The sequence below is a fragment of the Pipistrellus kuhlii genome, unplaced genomic scaffold (genome assembly GCF_014108245.1).
Source record: "Pipistrellus kuhlii isolate mPipKuh1 unplaced genomic scaffold, mPipKuh1.p scaffold_m20_p_64, whole genome shotgun sequence".
Classification (NCBI taxonomy): Eukaryota; Metazoa; Chordata; class Mammalia; order Chiroptera; family Vespertilionidae; genus Pipistrellus; species Pipistrellus kuhlii.
The window spans coordinates 450,514-473,185 of NW_023425567.1; the positions used below are offsets into that span (position 1 = coordinate 450,514).

The window sequence follows — 22,672 nt, forward strand, 5'->3', positions numbered from 1 at the left end:
CTCCCAGCCCGGCGCCTCCCGGGCGGCCGCCTGCCCTGCGGTGCAGACCCGGGACCCGAACCCCGGGCCACGGGGGAGCTGGGGCGCCCGGCCCGGCGCCGCTCACCGGCTGCACAGCTCGGAGCGTCCCCGCGCCGGGCCTGGGAGCCGCAGGGCGCGATGGCATTTCCTGACTCCCCGTTTTTTAAAGATCGCACTCCCCGATCTGCCGGTCCCGGCTTTCTCTGACAGCGAAGCAAGGCCATTTGCTCGCAGGCTGACATTGCACACGGAAACAGATTTTTCCCATCACAAAACCCTTAGCGTCACGGTTAAAAAATGCTCACCTCCGTCTTGGCACCGCCAGGCGCCCTGTGCGTCAGCGAGTGATGGAAGGTGCGGGATGGTGTTTTGTGATAGAAAAGTCCTGGGAAGGGAGTGCCGCTGGGGAAAATTGTTTTTGTTCTCTTTCTGTTTCTCTTTCTGTTTCTCTTTCTCTTTCTCTTTCTCGTTCTCTTTTTCTTTCTTTCCATCCTTCCTTCCTTTTTTTAAGAAAGCAAATGATGACCATATAAGTAAACCACTAGGATTTCCACCCGCAGACTCCAGTTTATCATCTGGCGTTACGAACTCACCTTCTAGCTACTTCTCCGACTGGGACTTTTAAATCACCCCTAAAAACCAAGCAGCCGCACGGAAAATGCAAACTCACATTCAAGCAGTCTCACCAAGAAACTAAGGAGCAGAGAGCCGTTTTTCCTTCCTTCCTTCCTTCCTTCCTTCCTTCCTTCCTTCCTTCCTTCCTTCCTTCCTTCCTTCTTTTTAAGAAAGCAAATGATGACCATATAAGTAAACCACTAGGATTTCCACCCGCAGACTCCAGTTTATCATCTGGCGTTACGAACTCACTTTCTAGCTACTTCTCCGACTGGGACTTTTAAATCGCCCCTAAAAACCGAGCAGCCGCACGGAAAACGCAAACTCACATTCAAGCAAAGTCCTACCAAGAAACTAAGGAGCAGAGAGCCGTTTCCTTCCTTCCTTCCTTCCTTCCTTCCTTCCTTCCTTCCTTCCTTCCTCCCCCCCCCCCCTTTCTCGATGCTATTGTTTTGAGACTGTTTTTTACGCTGTGGCTGTGCACACATGTGTGTTTGGTTAGGGAATTCTTGTCGTGTGGATTAACAAGCAGCTATATGCAGATCTTTTTCAGGGAACGGAGGGAAGTTACTTCCTATAACCTATTGTGGGCCCGAGAAATATCTCTGCTCAGTCCCGTCCAGCCGCAACTTCTGACGGAAAATATGCCATTTGTCTCCGTTTCTACTCACCAGCCTTCAAAGCAGCCCCCCCCCCTTATAAAAACACCCTGTGTTTAGAGGAGGCATAGCTAAGTCTTAAGTAGAAGTAATTTAGGAGTAAAATATAAAGATGGATATTTAAGACAGAGACTGTTTAAGCAGTGAGTGTAAAATATAAATAACTCCAGCGTAAAATACACGGAAAAAGAAAAATGCACCCACATGCCGTTATCCAGAAATAATATTCCTTTGTAACTCCTTCCCCGCAGTTGATCTGGGCATTCAATTACCTAATTCACACCTGCGTTTACAGCCTGGCCGTGTTCTGTCCCCATGTTGCTACAAATGCTTTGTCAATAGCATTTTACCAGCGACACAATATTCCACTCTTTTGTTACGTGAAATGCACAGGCTTCCCCTATTCTCCCAGGCTCCCTTTCCGGAAATATTTCCCCCCTCCGCTGCTACTAACGTGACAACCACGGTTTGGCCCGTAAACTGGCCGAGGCGCTCTGTTGCTAGGATTGCAGCCCTTGCATTATTCTAAGGGGATAAGGCAGATCCCCGTAGGCTCCACTTATCCGACCGCGGATGAACTTGGAAATTCTAGAATTCCCTTCGGATCGCACTCAGTCCAGGAAGCCGTATGGAAATCAGCTCTCTTCCCTCCGGGCCCCCCCAGAGGCCGGGAACTTTCGCCTGACAGATTTGTGGGACCTGATTGCTGCGCACATCTGGGAATCGGTGCTGGCTGTCCTCGGCCTCCGAGCCGCTTGGCACCGGCCCGGCTGGGTGGGTTTGGGTCGGGGCCTGGGGCCCAGCGCCTCGGAAACAGAAATTCTCTCCGTGGTGCGGGTGAGATTTGCTCGCCTGCAAAGCGGTACTCTTGATTCAGTCCAGGCCTCTTTCTTTGCTGACACGGAAAACCTCAGGCCCAGCTCCCCCTCTGTCCTCCCCTCCCCTGCCCTGTCCCCCGCCGTGCCTCCTCCACCTCCACGCGGGAGCCCTGGCGCCTGGCGCGTGCAGTGCCCGTTCCGTCCACACCCTGCTCAGCGCGCGGGCCGGTCCGCCTCGGGGCCACGCTGCAGCCGGTCTGGGGGCGGTGGAGGGCCCGAGAGGAGCCGCTGGCTGGGGAGCACGGGAGCACAGGAGGGCAGGGGGCACCGCACAGAAAGCACCGCGGAGGCATCCGAAACCAGAGGCCGGGGGCTCTGGGGCGGAGGGGGGGCCGCACCGGAACGCTCCCGAGAGGAGAAGTCTCCCCTCCCAGGCCCTTCCTGCCTGTCCAACGGCCTCCCAGGAGCCGCACTGCCTTTGTAATTAGGAAACAATTGTACCGCTGATACAACTGTGTTTCTTACACGTCAGAGAGATGCAACCCATTCAGAGAATAAAGCGGATTGCTGTTAATGAGTTTACATAAATAATTACAACCCCGGGCTGCCAGGGAAGTTGTAAAGATGATTACGGGGGTTCGCGTGTCTCCAGCGCGTCCCCCTCTTCAGAGAAACACCTTTCAGACGGAAAAGGGAACTGGGCCGCTCTGCCCGATATTCCTGCGGCGCGGACAGCCGCTCTCCTCCCCGGAATCGGGGAGTTTGGGTTCCGAGCCCAGGGCCTCACGGAGGCATTGTGCCTCCGGTGCCCCGTGGCAGCCCCCAGACCTTCCAGGCACCTTCCTGCAGGGCAGACACCTTCCCGGGGACCCAGTGTGCTTCCTGCATTCCAGGCTTGTTTTCTTTCCCCGTCGCTGGAGGTGGTGCCTGCAGCCGGGGTGGAATTGCAGTTAGTGGGGTTTTGGTGGGGTTTGCTTTAAACGAGCGCTCTTCGTGCCGCCGGTTCACAGGGAAGTATGCCCCTGTGTTCGGCGGCCTGGGCGGTGGCCGGCTGAGGGTGCGGGTACCTCTGCCCCGGGCAGGGCCTGTCTGTTTTCCAGCCGACAGGAGAGCCGAATGCCAGGCATGCAGGGGCCGTGACTCACCATGCGGGCCTCGGGCGCACGTCCCCAGCAGGACAGCGTGGCCCCGAGCGAACATGTTTGCCTTATCTTATTTTTTTTTTTAAGCGTTTACCACCCGGGAGAACAGCAGATGGGGAGAGATCTACAAATCACGTGCATTCGATCCCAGGCCTCTTTCTTCTAAAGTGAGTTACCAGGCGGCCTTCTACTCTAAAAGGCAATTTCTAAATCTGGTTTCAGGAAGAAGAAGAAAAAAGAATCGCCCCCCCCCCCTTTTCAGAACACCGGGGCTCACAGAACGCCAGCCAGAGGCACCCCTCTTTGTGCTGAAACCATCTCCGCTGGCGCAAATAAATCAGAGCGAAGCAGCGCGCTCAGCATATGCCTCCCATCACGCGCGTCTGCAGACAGACCCACGCCGTGCCCGGGCGGGGAGGGGACGGCCGGAGGGTGCGGGCCGGATCCGGAGCGGGGAGGCACCGAGGTCCCCGGAGCACACAGACCGCGCTTTTCAGATTCCAGAGACATCCCGGGTTTTAATCCGGGATTAGATTATAAACGGGAGGATGATAAAGTGTAATCAACAGGTAAGACGGAGAAATAGGAGACGTTTATTTCCTTCCAGGAAAAATGTCTGGCATCTGGAGTTTCTAAGTCCTTAAGTAGATGGTCACATTAAAAAAAAAAGAAAGACAGACAGAAAGAAAGAACCACCTCTGTTTTCCCTGCCCTCCTCACACAGGGCACCGCCAACCGTCCCTGCCTGCTAAAATAAAAACACATGTCACTGATTCCGCAGCGGCAGGCCGAGCGCAGAATCCCGGCACAGACAATTTTTAAATTAAGGGGGGAGGCTGCACGCCGTGTTTTATACCTTTCGGGGAGCAGTTGCCTTCCCCACGTGTTAATAATTTAACTGTCACATCACAACAAACAGCTAATTCCGTCCCGAGACCCTGGGCCGGAGGATTTATTTTTATTTATTTTATTTATTTATTTTTTGAAGTTAATATATCATGATTTTATTGTCATATAATAAAACAAAATATGACGCTCTAGAACTGGATCACTTGACCCTTTCTCTTCTTATCTCCTCCCAGTTCAAAATGCTTGCATCTCTTAATAGCCAGCATTCTCTTAGATCTGATGTTAGGCTCAACGCATTCAAGCCTCAGCACAATCTTCTTTGTAGTTTTAGCCTTTTTTCGGAAAACAGGCTCAGTCTGCCCACCACAGCCACTCTGCCTCCTGTCCTAACGCCGCTGTCTCTGGCACCCGGAGGGTCCTGGCCTTCTTGTGCTGTGCTACTGGGTGGGGCTGATGCTGGCCACACTTCTCACAGAAAGTTCGGCGGGTTGTAGGAACGTTCCCCATGTTTGTGAGCGCTATCAGCAGAGAAAGGAAGGCGGCAGGCCGGAGGAGATTTTAATTGCAGCTGCTAACTAGCAATCTCGGCAAGCCCCGCTCCCCTGTCCCGGCAGGGCCGGCCAGGGACGGCACTAATCCGTCTCCTCTCCCCCGTGCACCGGGCCCCGGAGTCAGAAGATGTTTATGTCTGTCTGTCCGCTTCACAGCGCGGGCTGGCACCCTCGGCCCCTCCTGCGCCGCTGGGTTCGGCTTCTCATTGTTTGCAGAGCGCTGGGCCCGCGCATGGCGAACGCGGGTGCAGGCGCCGGGAGAGGGTGCGGAGCCCGCGCTCCCCCGAAATCCCTTCCCGGAGCCGCTCCAACAGCGCGGGGCGAGCTGCCCCAGAGCCGCCCTCCCCGCCGTGCGGGGCTCCTGCAGGCCCAGGAGCCTGCCTCTCCCCGGCCGGCCTGCCCAGGGCGGCCGCCCCGGCGGGGGGTGCCCCAGCCCCAGGGAGGGCCAGGTAGGCGGTGGGCAGCAGGGGGTTAACGGCCAGCGGGGAGGGTGCAGACAAAAGGCCGGCCGGGAGGAGAAGCCGCTGCTGGGGAAGCGGCCGCAAGGCCCAGCTGGCCGGGCGCAGACACAGGGAGCTCTGTCTGCCCGCCGCGGCCGCACTGTGACTAACCGCCCGCTATTGTGCCCTGGAGCCGGCCCTTTGTGCCCGTCCCCGGCGCTGGGAGCCCCGCACAGAGCCCTCTGCGGCAGCCCGACTCCCACCGTTCACTGCGGGGGCCGGGCGCACAGCCTTGGGAGGCAGCCTTTACCTGGCCCCGAAGGCCACCAGCAAAAATAAATAAATGAAAATAAGTACAAGAGCAGGAAAAGCAGTCTCCCAGCTCGGGGCCGTGGGGACCGGCTGCACCCGCTGAGCCCGGGGCCAGCCCCTCCTGGGCCCAGGCGGCGGCTCAGAAATGCGGTGAGAGGCGGCTGGACCCGGGAGTGGGTGTAAATGCACCCCGGCTTTCAAAGCCGTGACATGAAAAAAAAGGCAACCGCCTCACCGACAATTTGGTAATAATTACACACTGAAACACGCTATTTCGGACGTGCATGAGGCTAAATAAATGGCATTAGGACCGTGCGTTTCACCTATTTTCACTTTTTTAAAAGGCAGCATCTGGCACATGGAATCGGGCGGCTGTGCTCGCGGCTCACGTTGCTGCCATTAGAGCCGAGGGTGCGGGGGTGGGGACGGCCTGCCGCCTGCTGTCCCCCAGGGGACCCGGGCTGGAAGCTGTCACCCTGTCTCCCCACTCGGTGCCGGCCCTCACCCTGCGCCAGGCGTCCTGGGCCAAAGCGGCCAGCGGGCAGCCCACAGCCTCCTCTCGGGAGACCGATCTCGCACACATGTGTCGGGGGAGCTTTGGAAAACACACGTGTGCACAGAAACACGCACAGGAGAGCGCCCTGTGTCCACCTGGCCTGGCCGGCCTTCGGAGAGGCCACATGCAGGGTCCCCAGATCTGACCCCTGGTCCCGGGACCGACCGGACCGCCTGGGCCCATCGGGACTTTCTCAGACTCGGCATTTGCCCGTCCGGGCCCGCCCTCCGCTGTAGTAACACCCACGGCCGCGCTGCCAGACAGACGGGGGTGATCCCGGCAGAATTCACCATTGTGTGCTCGTTATGGTTACAGTCCGTGTTTCCTTCTGACGTGAAGAGACATTGAAATGGAAGCGTATTTGTGAGCCCCGGGCGCTGTGCCTCCCTGGACCGGCCTGCAGGCCTGCACCCCCGCCTGCCTGCACCCTGACCCAGGGAGGCCCGGCCCCCCTGTATTTGGGGCTCGTCCATCTTCCCTCCGGTGACCCGGTGGCCTCCCTCTGCCTGGAGCTCATCCCGGGAGCCCTGCCCCGAGGACATAGCGCAGAGCCTCCGCCGGCCCCCGCACCACTGCCCACACGATTGCTGAGGCACCGAACGCGTCACGAGAGGCCCAGGGTCCCATGGCCCCCAGGCACAGCGCTGGGTGCCCACCGGACGCCCCGCACCACCGTCAACACCAAGAGACCCAACGGTCAGGCTCGCCTGAAGGTGACACGCCCGGGCCCACCACATGGCAGCCCTGTGTGGGCCTGGGCTCCCGACCCGGCCCTCCCCCCTGCAGCCGGCCTGCCTCCGGGCAGGGCAGCGGTGGGCCGGGCTCTGCAGGCCTCGGGCCCCGGAGCGTGTGCCACAGGCCAGGCCCAGGCCCGCGCCGGGGAAGCCCGCGCAGGAGATGGTTAACATTCGGCATCCTTTTTGCATCCGCCTCCAGAGGAAGCGCTGTTTTTTTTCCCTCCCAAGCAGGAGGAGTTAAAAAAAAAAAAAAAAAAAAAAAAAAAAAAAGCTGAGAGCAGCAATTTGCAGGCCTTGGGATGTTTTTCTCCTTGACAGCCCGGGGCCCCGCCTCGCCAGGCCTTCCTCTGCCCATGGCCACAGCTCCGGGCCTCCTGCCTGGGCCCCATGCACACCCGCCGGCCTCCCCTCGGACCCGGGACCCGGGACCCGGCGGGGGGGGGCGGGCGGAAGGGGGGCCGGCCGGGAGGCAGCAGCCGGGCCTGGCACTGACCTGCTTTGTGCCCGGCTCTCCCGGCGCTCTCCCCTGGCAGGCCTGCCCAGCCCGCCTCGCCGCCTGCCGCCGGCCCGGTGCCCACCCTGTGCCCACCCTGTGCCCACCGGGTGCCCTCACCTTCTGGGCCCCGGCCTCCGGCTGGGGTGCTGCTCAAGCCCAGGGCGCCCGGCCACGTCCTCCGCTGCCGCCGCTTGCCCCACCCTGCTGCCCGCGCGGCGAGCCTGGCACCCTGCCAGCCGCCTGGGAGCCCAGCCCGGGCAGGAGGGAGGGGTGCGGCGGTGCCAGGGGAGGGAGAGGCCCAGATGCCCGGCCGGCCCACGGGGCCTCCCCCATCTCCGAGCCCCGGAGACAGACAGCACGGGCGGGCGGTGTGAGAACGGCCCTGTGCGGAGCCCAGCCCCAACAAAAGCCGTGTTTGTTTGTTTGGTTCGCACACTCGGGTGAGCGGCCGCCTTTGTGCACAGAATTTCACGCACGAAGCACGGGCGGTGCCAGGCCCCCCGCCCCGCGCCCGCGGCCGCCCGGCGGGTCGGCGTGTCTCCGGCCGCGCACATCCACGTTTCCACGCCGCGCTGTGATTAATTAAGGAGGGAGCGGCGGAAAGGAAGGGCGGTGGGGGCGGGAGCGGATGTGCCGGGCAGCGCCTGTGCCAAGGTGCCCGCCAGCTTAACTCTTCCCCTGCCGGCCGGGCGGGAGCGGCTGCGTGGGCAGCTCGGGGGGAGCCCTCGCCCTGCCCCAGCCTCGGGGTGCACACCCTCACCCGCTTTCGTGTATCGAGGGCCACCCCAGCTTCACACGCTGCCCCAAGCATGCTGGCAGCCTTGTTTCTTACTCACAGGCCCGAGGGTGCCAGGCCGGTGCGGGGAGAGACGCCCCAAAGTTCCCTCTGGGGGGGGCTGGGCCGGGGAGAGCCACTGCCGCTCCGGTGGGCACAGACTGGCACTCCCAGCCGGCCCTGCCCCGGGGCGCGGGGAGCCCTGGGTTTGGGGTCCAGCTATCGCCAAGGCTCAGCCCTGCCCCTTGCCAGCTGGGTGGCCCTAAGCAAAGGACCCGGCCTTCCTGGGCCTCAGTTTGCCCACCTGTGGAATGGGGATAACAGCGCCCGCCGTGCCTACCCCCTGGGGCTGAGGTGAGGAGAGCAGCTCCGGGGTGAGCAGAGTGCCAGCCTGAGGTCCCACCGCCTCGGGCCTTAGGGGGGGGGGGGCGGAAGCTCCTCAGAACAGCCGCCGCCATTGGCTGGCGGATGGAGCTGAGGGCCTGGAGCTGTGAGGGCACCGCGTTTGCAGGTGGGCCCGATCTCATCGCTTGATTCTTTAAAAGGGGAGACCTCTTCCAGCTGTGCTCGGAGGCGGACACAGAACCCTCCCCGAGGATGGAGGAGGGGGCCGCGAGCCAAGGAATGTGGGGGCCTCTGGCCAGCGAAAAGGCCGGAAAGCGGATCCCACCCCGGAGCCTCCAGAGGGAATCGGCCAACACCTCGATTTCAGCCACAGACGCTTCAGGCGCCCAACCTCCCCGAACGCATGCTCGTAAACTAGCACCTTTGAGGCTCTAAATCATCGGCCTTTGTTATGGCAGCAGCTGCAAACCAGCACTCCACCTCCCCAGCCCAAGACCCCAGCCCCAGCCCCAGCCCCAGCCCCTGCCCCAGCCCCAGCCCCAGCTCAGCCCCTGCCCCAGCCCCAGCCCCAGCCCCAGCCAAGCCCCAGCCCCTGCCCCCGTGTGCTGGAGGCCTCTGAGGGTGACAGTGGGACCCGGCCTGCCACCGCTTGGCCCCACACACCCTACTTGTGCATCCGCCGTGGGTGGCACTGAGCTGGGGGCAGCAGCCCTGGTCCCTGCCAGCCGGGAGCCTGCGACCAGGTGGCCAGATGCCCTGCCACACCCTCCTCTCCCATGGGGGCCGATCCTACCCCCCCCCCCCGGCTGTCCCTCTTCCTCCCCCTTCTGTTCGTCGCCACCACTGCGTGTCCCCAGGTGGGGCACCTGCTGAGCACGATCTCATCCCATCCCCAGCCTGGCCGGCGAGGCGGCCGGTCCCCAAACCCTGCCCCCGTTTGGGGGGCCGCGGGGCCGCCATCTGCTTCGTCGTCCCAGAGCAGGACGGGCGGGGGCCCTGGGCCGGGTCTCCTGGTGTGTGAGGGGGCGGGGACCCCACGGGCGGTGTGGGCGGCCGCGGGAGGTGCTCACGGGGTGAGGACTGGCTACTCCGCAGCTCGGCCAGCTCGGGGTGTGTGTGTGTGTGTGTGTGTGTGTGTGTGTGTTTCCTCCAAAGCAGAGGACGCCAGGCGGGTGCAGGGGGCTAGGGCTGAGCCGCTGGCCCAGGTGGAATTCAGAACCAACCTGGAAGCTTCTGGAACCCACAGGTCTCCCTGACGGCCTTCCCTCCCCAGGAAAGAAGCAGAAACGTGTGCACGTGTTCTTCCCAGCGCGGTCTATGACGGGAGAACAGCTGGGGCCACCCCGGGCCCCACAGCAGGGGAGAGTTAGGGAAGTCCGTCCCCTGGGATGGGACACTGGAGTCATTACAAATGGACGCCTCGGACAGTGTGTCTGCCTCAGGGAGTGGGTGGTGGGAAGGCACCTAGTGGGACCAGCAGGAGACAGAAGGGCGTGTATAAGAAGATGCTAAGATGCTCATCTGGTTTCAAACCCTGCTCTTCCTGGAAGCCGAGGGAAAGGCTGGCAGCGGCGATTGCCGAGGCCACACCGGTGATTGGAAACTTTTCCCCTCTTTTATGAGGATCGAGAATGTTCTGAAATTAGCATGTGACATCAGTGATGGGGGGAGGAGAAAGCAGAGCCTCGCGTCCTCCGCGGAGGTGCCCGGGCCGCACGGGCGGGAACACGTGTGGGGCAGGGCCGCGGCGGCTCCGTGACCCGCCAGCCACCCCCCGCACACAGACGGCTCTGCCTCCCGGCTCCCGAGCGGGCTCGCACTTCGCTGTGACCGTCTGAAATTCCCGATCATTTCTGACGAAGAATCGAAGAGGTTACATAGCTGGTCCAGCGCAGAGCTGGGCTCTGTGTGCCATGGTCTTGCCTCCCAGCTCCCTGCGGGCACCGCCAGCCGATGGTGGAGGTGCTTTACCTCCATTCTGACCCCTGCCCTTCCCAGGCTGCGAGGGCTGCTCTGCGGGAACACGCTCCGGCCACCGGCCTCGCCGGCCCCTGGGCCCTCTGACCCCGGCCTCGCCCAGTCCTCGGACCCTCTGACACCGGCCCCTGCCCAGTCCTCGGACCCTCTGACCCCGGCCCCTGCCCAGTCCTCGGACCCTCTGACCCCGGCCCCTGCCCAGTCCTCGGACCCTCTGACACCGGCCTCGCCCGGCCCCTGGGCTCTCTGACCCCGGCCTCGCCCAGTCCTCGGACCCTCTGACCCCGGCCCCTGCCCAGTCCTCGGACCCTCTGACACCGGCCCCTGCCCAGTCCTCGGACCCTCTGACACCGGCCCCTGCCCAGTCCTCGGACCCTCTGACCCCGGCCCCTGCCCAGTGCTCGGACCCTCTGACCCCGGCCTCGCCGGCCCCTGGGCCCTCTGACACCGGCCTCGCCCAGTCCTCGGACCCTCTGACCCCAGCCCCTGCCCAGTCCTCGGACCCTCTGACCCCGGCCCCTGCCCAGTCCTCGGACCCTCTGACCCCAGCCCCTGCCCAGTCCTCGGACCCTCTGACACCGGCCCCTGCCCAGTCCTCGGACCCTCTGACCCCGGCCCCTGCCCAGTCCTCGGACCCTCTGACCCCGGCCCCTGCCCAGTCCTCGGACCCTCTGACACCGGCCTCGCCCGGCCCCTGGGCTCTCTGACCCCGGCCTCGCCCAGTCCTCGGACCCTCTGACCCCGGCCCCTGCCCAGTCCTCGGACCCTCTGACACCGGCCCCTGCCCAGTCCTCGGACCCTCTGACACCAGCCTCGCCCGGCCCCTGGGCCCTCTGACACCGGCCTCGCCCAGTGCTCGGACCCTCTGACCCCGGCCTCGCCCGGTCCTGGGCCCTCTGACACCGGCCTCGCCCGGCCCCTGGGCCCTCTGACACCGGCCTCGCCCGGCCCCTGGGCCCTCTGACACCGGCCTCGCCCGGTCCTGGGCCCTCTGACACCGGCCCCTCCCCAGTCCTCGGACCCTCTGACACCGGCCTCGCCCGGTTCCTGGGCCCTCTGACACCGGCCTCGCCCGGTTCCTGGGCCCTCTGACACCTTTCTCGCCGGTTCCTGGACCCTCTGACCAGGTGTACGGTGCCTGGAGAGAACCAGGTGCTTCAGACCCAGTGTGGACCCGTGTGTCCCACCTCTGGGCCCACCGGTGAGACCAGGGCACACCCAGGGGCGTCCTCTTTGGCTTCGGCACTGAGCGCCTACTGGGTGCCAGTGCCACACTGACTGAGCGCCCACTGGGTGCCAGTGCCACACTGACTGAGTGCCCACTGGGTGCCAGTGCCTCATTGAGCGCCCACTGGGTGCCAGTGCCACAGGAGGGCTCACACAGGCCTCACATCATTGCCTGAGTCAGAGCTATCCCTCAGCTGTTTGGCGAGTGAGGCAGATGAGGACTCACCCAGGGCCCCGCGGGCAGGAGGACGTGGGCGTGGGCACGGGGCTGGCTCCCTGCAGAGTGGCCTTCGGGCACAGTTCATAACCAGGGCACTCCGCTCCCTGGAGGGGAGGGAAGTCCGAGTGCAGCCCACTCCCCCCATGCGGGCTCCCGGGGGTTTGAGACGGAGCCATCGGACCCCTCACTCAGGGAGCTCCAACTCCCAATCAGCTTAATTAACGGGTCCGGTCTGAGAGGCTGGCCGGCCCCCGCCACCCCCCCCCCCATGCGGGGGCAGAGGGTGAGCTCTCCTGCTCCCTGTGACCCCCCATCCACGGGCTTCCTTCGCAGAGCTGGAGCAGGGTCACCCCGGAACCTGGGTGTAACCGGCGGCCACGGGCTGGGTCCGCCCAGGACGTGTCTCCCCAGTGGCTGCGGGTTCGGGGACGTCCGGACACAAACCTGGACTTCCCTCTGGAGCCGAGCTCTGGGACCCAGGCCCTCACCCTGCTGGCAGCGGCTGGCACAGCTGGAGTGCAGCCGCCCGCAGGGCCTGGCGCTCTGTCCCGCAGGCCGCCCTCTCCACGCGGCCACGGCTGCCCGCAGGCCCTGCCGGAGAGGCAGGGACAGAGGCGGTGCCCTGCCTAGCCCCTGCCCAGGCCTTCCCCCTCCTCGGGGGCCTGCCCCCTGCCCCACAGCCGGACCGCGGAGGCCTCTGGGCACGAGGGTTAGGCATGGCCGTTTTGGGGCTGGGGCGGTCCCTGCCCAGTTACTCCCAGATGCCCGGCCCCGGCCCCGGCGGCCTCCTCTGAGAGCCCCGGGCTCTGCCCCAGCTGGTGGGGTGTCCCCTGGGGTCAGGCCACACACGGGCAGAGGCCTTGTCTCGGGCAGAGGCGGGTGAGGCAGAGACACTCCCAGCAGACGGAGCAGCACCCACGTCCCCCGGGCTGCTTCCCCGGACAAGGCCCTCCGCCCAGGCCCTGACCACAGCCATGCTGTGTCCCGGGCAGTGACGGGGTCACCCAGGGTGGCCTCAGGGAGCCCGGCAGGCAGGTGGGCAGATCAGGAGCAGGAGGCCCAGGACCCTGTGTGTGTGGGTCGGGGGGTCCCCTCTCCCGCCAGCGCCCCAGGCCTCCAGGGCCTCGCCGGGAAAGCCCGTTGGCACGGGCGCCCCTCCTCCCTCCAGCCCAAGGGGGCGCCAGGCAGAGTCGGGAAGAGAGGCTCTGGCCCCTTTAAGAGCCGATGCCGCCGCCCAGCCGCCGGCGGGAAAGCGCGGGCGACTCCTCTGACTTCCCGGTCTTTGTTCGCGGGCGGGCGGGCTCAGCACCTCCACGCCGCGGCCCGGGCGCCCCCTCCCGGCCGAGCCCGCCCGCCCGCCGCCGGGCGAGGGGGAGCGCCTTACCGGTCCTCCCCAGGGTCAAGGTCACGGCCGTCCGCCCCGCCGTCCCGGCCGCGCCCCGGCTTCAGCCCCCTGGGTGCGTGTCGGCGGCGCCGGCTGAGCTTTTGGCAACAAAGAGGAGCAGGAGCGGGGGAGACAGCCGGCCGGGCGCCCGGTGGCCCCCAACTGGAAATTCCACCCGGAGCCGGCGGGTGCTTAGGGAGGAACAGCCACCCGCTCCGGCCCGCGCTGCCCGCCGGGCCGCCCCGGCCCACGCAGGCCCGGGGCAGCACGGGGGGGGCACAGGAGGGTGGCAGCCGGCCCAGGCCGCCCCCTCCGTCCCCGCAGCACACAAGGGGCTCGGCCGCACCTAGAGGAGGGACTGACTGCCCAGTGTTCCTGTCCGAGGGCAGGGAGGGGCAGCGGGACTCCTGAGGGCCTCCTGGGTCCTCGGCCAGGCCCGCCTGTCCCAGCCACGTGGGCGGTGCGCCCGGGACCCTGCTGCCCACTGCGGGCCCGGGGATGGCCATGGCCGAGGCAGGAGGGCTCACAGCCTGGCCGGGCCTGGACGCTCCCCAGCTGCTGTCCTCCGTGTCTGCCCTGGTCCCAAGCCCCCGGGCACATTCCCGGGGACACGTCTCGGGGGACAGCCCAGCTCAGGACTGACTCTGAGGACCCTGGGGGCTCCAGACCCTGAGCTGAGGGCACAGGGCGCCCCGCGGCCTTGGGCAGCACCTGCACGGGCCGTGTGTCCCTCTGTCTGTCCGTCCTTCCCGGCACCATACGTTCACGTAGAGAACACGGGAGCCAGGCCTGCCTCGGGCTGTTTCAGACGGGAGGAGAAAAATGAGCAGCCGGGCTGGGAGGCCGGGTGGGGGCTGGGTGGGGGACATGTCACTTCTTGTCCCAAAAAAGTGGGTGAAGCCTCCAATGGCTGAAGGGAAACGAATGTTCTCTGCAAATGACTTCCCGAATGGGACCCCTTCCGGGGCCAGCCCGCTCATCAGTCTGGAAACTTCTGGAACGTGGCCTGGGGCTGAGGGCGTGGAGATGGGCTGGCTGGCGCGGCCTGTGGAGCTGGTTTGTGGGCCTCAGATACCAGTCAGCTTACCGTGTGCACGGCCGGCAGCGCCCGGGGCCAGTGGACACACCTGGTGGAGCCCAGCTGCGGCCCCATGCGGTCCCAGGGCGTGGCTGTGGCTGTGGCTGCACTCCGCTCCTTCCCCCGGGGCCTGGGCTGGGGCCCGGATGGCGGGGAGTGTCCCTCAGGTACCGGGAGCTCGTCCCCTGGGCCTGGCCTTTCCCGGAAGGAGGCTGTCTGCTCCCCAGCGCATTCTCCCTGGCTCCCCTCCTGAGCCGCCACCGCTTCCAGGGCTGGAAGGTACACTGCACCTCCTCCCACCGCTCGAACCCGGGTGCTTTCCGGTCCCTGGTCACCGGTGCTCAGTTGGTCCCAGAGTGGGTGTCACCCTCACTCGATCAAAAATCACAAGAGCCAAAACCGTGTGGCTCAGTGGATAGAGCGTCGGCCTGTGGACTGAAAGGTCCCAGGTTGGATTCCAGTCAAGGGCATGTACCTTGGTTGCGGGCACATCCCGGTAGGGGGTGTGCAGGAGGCAGCTGGTCGATAATCCTCTCTCATTGATGTTTCTAACTCTCTATCCCTCTCTCTTCCTCTCCCTAAAAAAATCAATAAAATGTATATTTTTTAAAATCACAAGACCCTGTCCTGCCTGGGCAGCTGACAGCCCCCCGCCCCCCAACCGGGCGGCCCTGCTGGTCTTGGCTTAGAACATCTACCTTCCCTTACTGAGCGAGGGAATTATTAAGTCCTGAACCTGAACCTGACTTTGGCCATTGGTTAACGAGGTCACAACTCAGGTTCCATGTAAATAAGATAAACGCTTTTTAATCAAAGATGGCCACTTCTAGGAAGTGTCCCCTTGAAGAGGTGGGACGTTGTTTTGGAAATAGCACAGTTCTGAGTCAGAACCCCAGGCTCCGTCCGCAGCTCTGCCATGTGGACGCCACGGGCCGGCTTAGGGCCTGGGCCCCCAGGGCAGGCACAGCTCCCGCCTGGGGTCCTCGGAGGAGCGGCCGGTGGGCAGTTAGCAGGTCTGGCTCACCTAGGGGCTCAGTAAGAAGCGCCGTGACTGCCACGGTGATGGTGGAGGTGGAGGCTCGGAGCAGGGGACCACTCTCAGTGTCAGTGGCCAAGTCTCTTCTCGTGGTGGAAGCCATACACACCACCATGCCCGTTAGCGCATCGCGAGGGAGGGAGCAAGCGTCTCCCTTCTCCCTGCCCTCCGAGGCCGTCCGCCAGCGTTTCTACAGCCAGAGAAATAGGCCTGCAAACGCGTTTTAAAACTTTTCTTTTACATCATTGGCTTATTTTAACCCTATTTTTTGATATTTGTATTGACTTCAGAGAGGAAAGGAGAGGGGGAGAGAGAGAGAATCATCAATGATGAGAGAAAAACCGTCGACCGGCTGCCTCCTGCACGCCCCACATGGGATGGAGCCCACATCCAGGGCCTGTGCCCTGGCCGGGAATCGAACTGTGGCCTCCGGGTTCCTGGGCGGATGCTCAGCCCCGGAGCCGCACTGGCTGGGCTTGTCGGCGTGTTTTGAAATGGAAACCCGGGGAGGCCCGCAGGAGCCTCTGAGGACTGAGCCCCAGGACCGCCGTGGCCGGCAGTCACGCGCGGCGCCCCCCGGCGGTGGTGGCCAGTTCACAGGACCGCACGGTGACGAAGCGCCAGTGACGCCAGCTCTCCATCACTGCCGCCGCCCGTCTTCCCCTTTGTGTCTCAATTTACGAAATAGGTGCTAACCATTTGGAGCTCCTGTGCTTAACACCCGGATTCTGAGGCAGAATCTGCTCAGCCGGGAGGGGAAAGCAAGCCCCCGCTCAGGTCTCCTGTGGGCGCCCTGCCCAGGCCAGCCCCGGCGGGAGGGGCCGCTGGTGGGGCCACGGCCAGGCCCTGCTCTCAGAGGCTCCGCACTCGCACTCTCCCCGCGGAGCCCGTGGCCAGGGGGAATGTCTGGGGGGGACATCGCACCAGGACCCCCGCAGGCAGCAGGCAGCCCGCAGCTCAGCCCGGCCCCGTCCTTCCGCTGTATCAGTGCGCTGTGTGGGCCCCGAAGCCAGGGACCGAAGCTCAGGAGGAGGATCCAGGCCTGGAGTGGAGTCTGCTGCCCCGGCTCCCAGCCGCGTGGCTGAGCAAGGCACCCCTCTCAGCTCATGTGGACAGCGTGGCGGTGGCAACAGTGGCCGCCCCTCCCGGGACCACGGCAGGTGGGGGATGCACGACAGCTCAGCCGTGGCCCAGGTCTGTCCGCCCCCGCCAGGGCCTGCTGCTCTCCCCGCCGAGGAAGAGGCCCCCAGGGCGGCACGGAGACTGGCACGCCAGGTCCCAGCACTCCTCGTGGGGCCACCCGAGCTGGCCCAGGGGTGGCTCCTGGGCCCAGTGGGCACAGCGACCCTTGAGACTCGCTCTGCACAGAAAGCACAGGCCCAGGGGCCAGGGCGGGAGCCCACCCCGCGCACCCACGGCCCTCTCGGCCGCCCCCGCCTGTGAGGCAGCTGGCTCTCGTGGGGCCGGCCCGAGGAAGGAAGAGCGATGTTTGTCCTTGTTTATGAAAGGAGAAGCGTTTGTTACAAACATTGGGAACGCAGGAGAGCCTACCAGAGAAACAGTCGCCCGGGAGATAATTACTGGATCCATTTTGTTGAAAGTCCTTCTGGTATAATTTCCACACCACGTGGGTGTAGGTACTGCGTGTGTGTGCGTGTGTGTGTGTGCGCGTGTGTGTGTGTGTGTGTGTGAGTGTGAGAGATCGTTCTCTAGGTTATTTCAGAATCTTTCTGTTTAATATGCTGGGAGAATTTTGTCATTAAATATTACTCTCCGTAGGGTTTGAAAAATAGAATTTAAATACTAATGAATTTTTATAATCAGCTTTATTGAGGAATCATTTCCACACAGTGAGATCCCTCCCTTGCACTGTCGTTCGGTGAGTTCTGACGGATGAACGGCTTCACTCGGGAAGGGACATCCGGCTCCCCACAGCCCCCGGGCTGCAGGCAGCGCACGCCCAGGCCTGGCGGCTCAGCAGCGGGGCCTCCCCCTCCGGCTCCGCCTCGGGTTCATGCCCTCCACGCGGGGTCCGAACACAAACGCCTGCCGGGGCGGTGGCCCTCGTCCCCGTGGCCGCGCCATCGGCAGGTCCCTTTGCGTGGCTCTGTGGGAGACCCTGGTGTGCCCACCCGGCCTGCCTGCTCGTCTGTTGGCAGACGACTGGATGGTTTCTGGTGTTTGGCGCTTGTGCGCAGAGGTTTGTGGAAGCTAATTTAAAAACATATATTTAACCAGCGATGTCACTGGCCAAGGTGGGGGCAGCCAGCCGTGGGCACGGCCTGTGTGCTTCCTGTGGGAGCAGCCGGGAGCTGTGAGCAGGCCGTCCCGGGCCGGTGGGACACGCCGTCTCCAGGTTCCGCTGTGCTCTGCGTGGCCGGGCGCTTCCTGAGGGACCCCAGAGCGGCGCTTCCCCTCGAGGGGAGGCTGTTCGGGAACTCACACCCCTTTTCGGTATTTGCCTCCCTGCTAGGGACCGGCACTGCCACCCCGTTCAGAGGGGGCACCGAGGCTCAGGCCCAGCCAGGGCCGCACTGCTGGCGGGGCTGTGAGGAGCCCTCTCCGTCCCTCTCCCAGGCCCGCTTCCTGCCACTCCCCAGCCTGCCGTGTCAGAACCGCTGGGCTTCCCCCACAAAGGCCTCCATTAAGGAATCCACTGTGGCCGCCAGCAGGAGCCTGGCTGCCTCTGGTTCGCCCATCGCCTGGGCTACACACACGCACAGCACCCTGGCGCCCAGGCCGGCCGAGGCCAGTCCTGACGACCCGGGCCACGTCTGCCCTCCAAACGCCCCTCGGCGCTGAGCCAGGAGCCACGGGGTGGGGGTGGGGGACCTCGCACACCCACCACAGTTTGGTAGAGAGGAGAGGCAGGGGGCCTCGGTGTGGCTGGAGTTGGGGGGTGAGGGGGGCGTGGGAGGGCGGCTTGGCTTTCACACACTGACTGCAGGTTTGGCCCGAAGGACGTCTTATTTCCCCAAACCCAATCTCCCCTCGAGGACAAAGACCAGGCTGCTGGGTGACACACAAGATGGCCTGTCCCGAGACAGCTGCTCTCAAAGGGGTGGCTGACCCACGGGGTGGCTGACCTGGGAGCAGGGGTGCTGCTTGGATTCTGGGCGGCCTGAATCCAAGAAGCCCCTCCGGGCTGCAGACGCAGCTCAGCATGGAAACCAAGCCAAGGTCGGACTGCGTTCGCTTAGTAACCGGCTCCTGTGTGTCCGACAGGCCCTTGCCCGTCCCCTTATTAATCCTCCACCAGCAACCATCGGGGTTCCCGTTTTCACAGACGAGAAGGCTCAGAGAGGTTAGGAAACTTCCTGAGGTCACACAGCAGCGGGCACTCGCTCAGTCTCAGCGTGCCTGCTCTTCGCAGGCGTCCGGCCCAGGCTCTCCTCCCAGTTAGAGGTCTCTGCCCCGTGGGTGGCCAGCAGGCCCCAAGGAGGCTAGCTCAGCGAGAACTCAAGTACTTGGAAAACAAAAGCAGTCCTGACCTCCCTCCCGCCCAAACCCTGCCAGGTCCCTGAGGGCCTCCTTCCTGGGACCATCCCCAGCCCCCCCACTGCTGAGCGGGCCCAGCAGTCCCCCGTTCCTCCATTTGAGAAGGCGGTGCCCCCCCCCCCCCCCGGGTCTGAGCTGGAAGAATCGCCCCCCAGCCCCGGTCGGAGCCTCCCTCTCGAAGCCAGGCGGCCTTTGTCCGCGGGAGAAGGAGCGGGGAGGAAGAGCCCCTCTCGCAGGAACATGTGTTTTCTGTTTACGGAGGGCCTCCCAGCCCGCGCTTTGTTCTTTTATATGGAGCCAAGAAAAAAGCCCGCGAACAGCTTCCTCCCCGGGCCCTGTGGAGGCTGGAAAATGTGGGCTGTGGTGGGCACACCGCGCTGGGCCTCGGGCTGGCCGGGGCCCCAGCCCTGCCTGCTGCCCACACCCAGTATCCCCGGCCTCCGTACCCCAACCTCGGGAGCCACGTGGACGGCAGCCATGCCCCCTCGGTGCCTCCTAGGGAGGGCGTGGGTGTGGATGGCAGGGGGGAGCCTTGGGTTCCTCAACACTGAGCCTGTGTGTATCCTGGCCTGGCCGACGTGGTCAGCTCGCCCCCTGGCCCTCCGGGAGTGACCACACTCCCTCCTGTCGGGGATGCACAGAGGGCACCTTTCCCATCGCTGCGGCAAAGGGACCCTGTGCACTCGCAGGCGGGTGCTAACCGGGCACATCTCCAGGCTCTGGGGGTAGAGCTCCTGGCGCTGCCACCCTCAGTGAGGAGAGGGGTTCGGCCTGCGGAGGAGGAAGCATGAGCGAAGGGCACAGGCTGGCGGCCAGCTGCGCCCACTGAGAGGAAACTATTACCACGCAGCCAGGCTAGCGCTGAGCGTGCAAGCTGAGACGCAGACCCGGGGGTGTGGGTCCAAGTGCGGGCTGCGCCCCTTCTCCTCGATGGCCTTGGACGAGCTGGCTGTGATCCCAGCCCCTCCCCTGTGAAAGGAGGGGACAGAGCTGCTCTGAGGAACGAGGTGGCACAGGGCGTGCGTCCCAGGCCTGCCTGGCACTGGTTTTCAATAAACGGCAGCTGCCGTTATGATTTGTGCGAGTTCAAACTTCTGTGAAACGGGGCTGACTCCAGGCCCCAGGCCCAGCCAGCAGCAATGGGCGCAGAGCCTGGGGCAGAGGAGCCCCGCCGGGCCAGCCTCCTCCCTGCGGAGTGGGAGACAGCAGACAGACGTGAGGCTCAAAGCGGAGCCTCGCGTCCTGCCCAAGGGCGCCGCGTCCGGGCAGCCGCGGGGGAGGCCGTCCCGCAGGCGCGCTTTGATCCGCCCCCGGGGCTGGCGGGGCGGGGGCCGGGGGCGGACACACGCCCCCTTTGATCTCTGCCCCGGCGGTGAGGTCTCCGCTGCGGCCCCGCGGCCCGCGCAGCTGGGGGCGGGCGGGAAGGGAACGAGGGGACCCGGGGAAGTGCGCGCAGGACCCCGCGGTGGCCGCGCCCTTCCGCGGCAGCACTGGCAGCCTTGACCTTGCAGGCCGCCCGCCCTTCCGTCCCGCTCCGGAAGCCGGGCCGCGCGGACGCTGCGTGGCGACGGGGGCGGAGCCTGCGGGGCCTTACGTGCCCGGGGGCGGGGCCTCTGGGATGCCCGCTCCGGAAGCCTATGGGTGGGCGAGTAGAACATGGCGGCGCATTTAGGGGCGTGGTCTCCGCGCGCTGGGGGCGGGACCTATGGCGGCCGTGTCCAATCGCCAGGGCTGCGGGCCGTGCGGACGTAGTGGCGCAGTGCAGGGGGCGGGGCCTCCGCGCAGGTGGCTCCGAAGCCTCTGGAAGGCGCCAGGGCGGCGGCGCCGGGAGCGGTTCCCGCGGGGGGTGTGGGCGGGGCCTCGGTGCTCCCGCTCCCGCCCTCCGGGCCTCCCGCCCTTTGCTCGCGAACCGGAGATATTTGAGCTAAATGTAATCTGGTGCAAATGTTCACTAAACGGTCGTGCTTTAAGGTTTGATCGTTTTATTTTTTCCTCCTTCCCAACCAGCTAGCCAGACAGGAGGCCATTTGGAGAACCTAGGAAGGGACGAATAGAAATGAGAAATCTTTCAGGATCTCACAGCAAGTGCAAGCCGGCAGCTCAGCATGGCTCTGGCCTGGAGTCTTTTTTCTTGGTAACTCTATAGTTTGTTTTTTCCCCCCTTTTCACACGGTTATACAGATCTTTGGAACAGAAACCCCTGGTGCTGTGCATGCTGTTACACAGCATCCTCCTTTCGTGCACGGCTGTATTCTAAGTGCTCCCACGTCACCGGTGCCCACCCAACGCCATTTGCTGTCACACAGCCCTGCGCTGGTTGGTCCATGTTTTATTCCACATATTGGCTGTGATTGGTCATTGAGGTTCACCGCTTCCATCTCGTCCATCATTCTTTTATGACGAATATTCTGGTAGCTAAATCCTTGTCCGTGTTCGTGAACATTCCTTATGCATCTGTAGGCGTGGAATTGCTGGGTCAAAGACTATAATCACGGATGCTTCTTGTACCCCTCTTCTTTACGTTTTCCAGATTTAAAAAGTAACGAATGTCTTAACAAGTGATATGACCCAAGAATACTATATATGTTTTTTTAAAAGTATCTCTCATAGCAAAATGTATAAAGGATTCCTACAACATAACAAACTCAGTTAAAAAGTGGGCAATAGACATTGCTTCAAAGAGGGTATACAATTAGCCAATAAGCACACGAAAAAATGCTCAGCAACATTAATCACTACGGAAATGCAAATCAAAACCAACATGCAATACCACTTCACACTAAAGATGAAATAAGGAGGGTAGCCGGAGACCGGGATGGCAGGACACAGGCTTTATTGGAGGGAAGGGTACCCCTCCAGACTGCTTCCAGGGAGAGGGGCTGAAGAGAGAGAGGTGCCGGGTAGAAGCACCTTTAAGGGGAGGATAGGGGACGGGGCTCAGGGCACTCAGCACACGCTGATGGGTGATTAAGGACCTAGGGACTTAGGAATGGGGGGAGGTCTTAGGGTATTCGGCAGGTGCTGATTGGTGGTTCGGTGCTCAGGTATGTCTGGTCGCAGGTGGGGTTTAAGCCTGTCCATCAACTGGAGGAAGGAAAGATCTATCACACACCTATTAAGAAGACTATTAATAAACAAAGTAAGACGCAGTGGTGAGCATGTGAAGGAATCGGAGCCCTCATGCATGCGCACGGGCATGGGAGAGGGTGCAGCTGCTGTGGAGAGAGCCATCATGGCAGTTCCCTGAAAACTAAACAGAATTATCGCATGTCTCAACAACTTCACTCCACGCTGTGTATCCAAAAGCAATGGAAGCAGGAACTTTTTCTCTTAAAGACATTGTTGTTGATTTCAGAGAGGGAGAGAGAGAGAGAGAAACATCCATGATGAGAGAGAATCATGGATCGGCTGCCTCCTGCATGCCAACCCCCACCCCCCACTGGGGATGGAGCCTGCATGCCAGGCATGTGCCCTTGACTGGAATTGAACCCAGGACCCTTTAGTCCCCAAGCTGACGCTCTATCCACTGAGTCAACCCTCTTAAGGCAGGAACTTGAACAGGTAGGTTATGCATCTATGTTTGTAGCAGAATTATTCACAATAGACAAACGGTGGGAACAGCTCAAATGTCCATCAACAGGTGAGGAGATCAACAAAATGTGGTTTATACATAAAATAGGGTATTATTCAGTCTTTTGAATAATAGGAATGAAATTCTGGTACATGCTACAACACGGATGAATCCTGGGAACATTTTGCTCAGTGAAATGAGCCAGACACAAAAGGATGGATGTCACATGATCCCACTTACATGAAGGACGAGATCAGTTTAATTCACATTCATAGAGACGGAAAGTGGATGAGGTTGGCAGGGGCGGGAGGCGGGGGATGGGAGCTAGTGTTGAATGGGTACAGAGCTCCGTCTGAGATGCTGGG

General features: G+C 63.0%; 1 pseudogene; it reads right to left on the reverse strand.

Annotated features, from left to right (window-relative positions):
* Positions 1-4,245: 4,245 nt before the first annotated feature.
* On the reverse strand, positions 4,246-5,247 carry LOC118708800 (annotated as a pseudogene).
* Between the last annotated feature and the right edge of the window lie 17,425 nt (positions 5,248-22,672).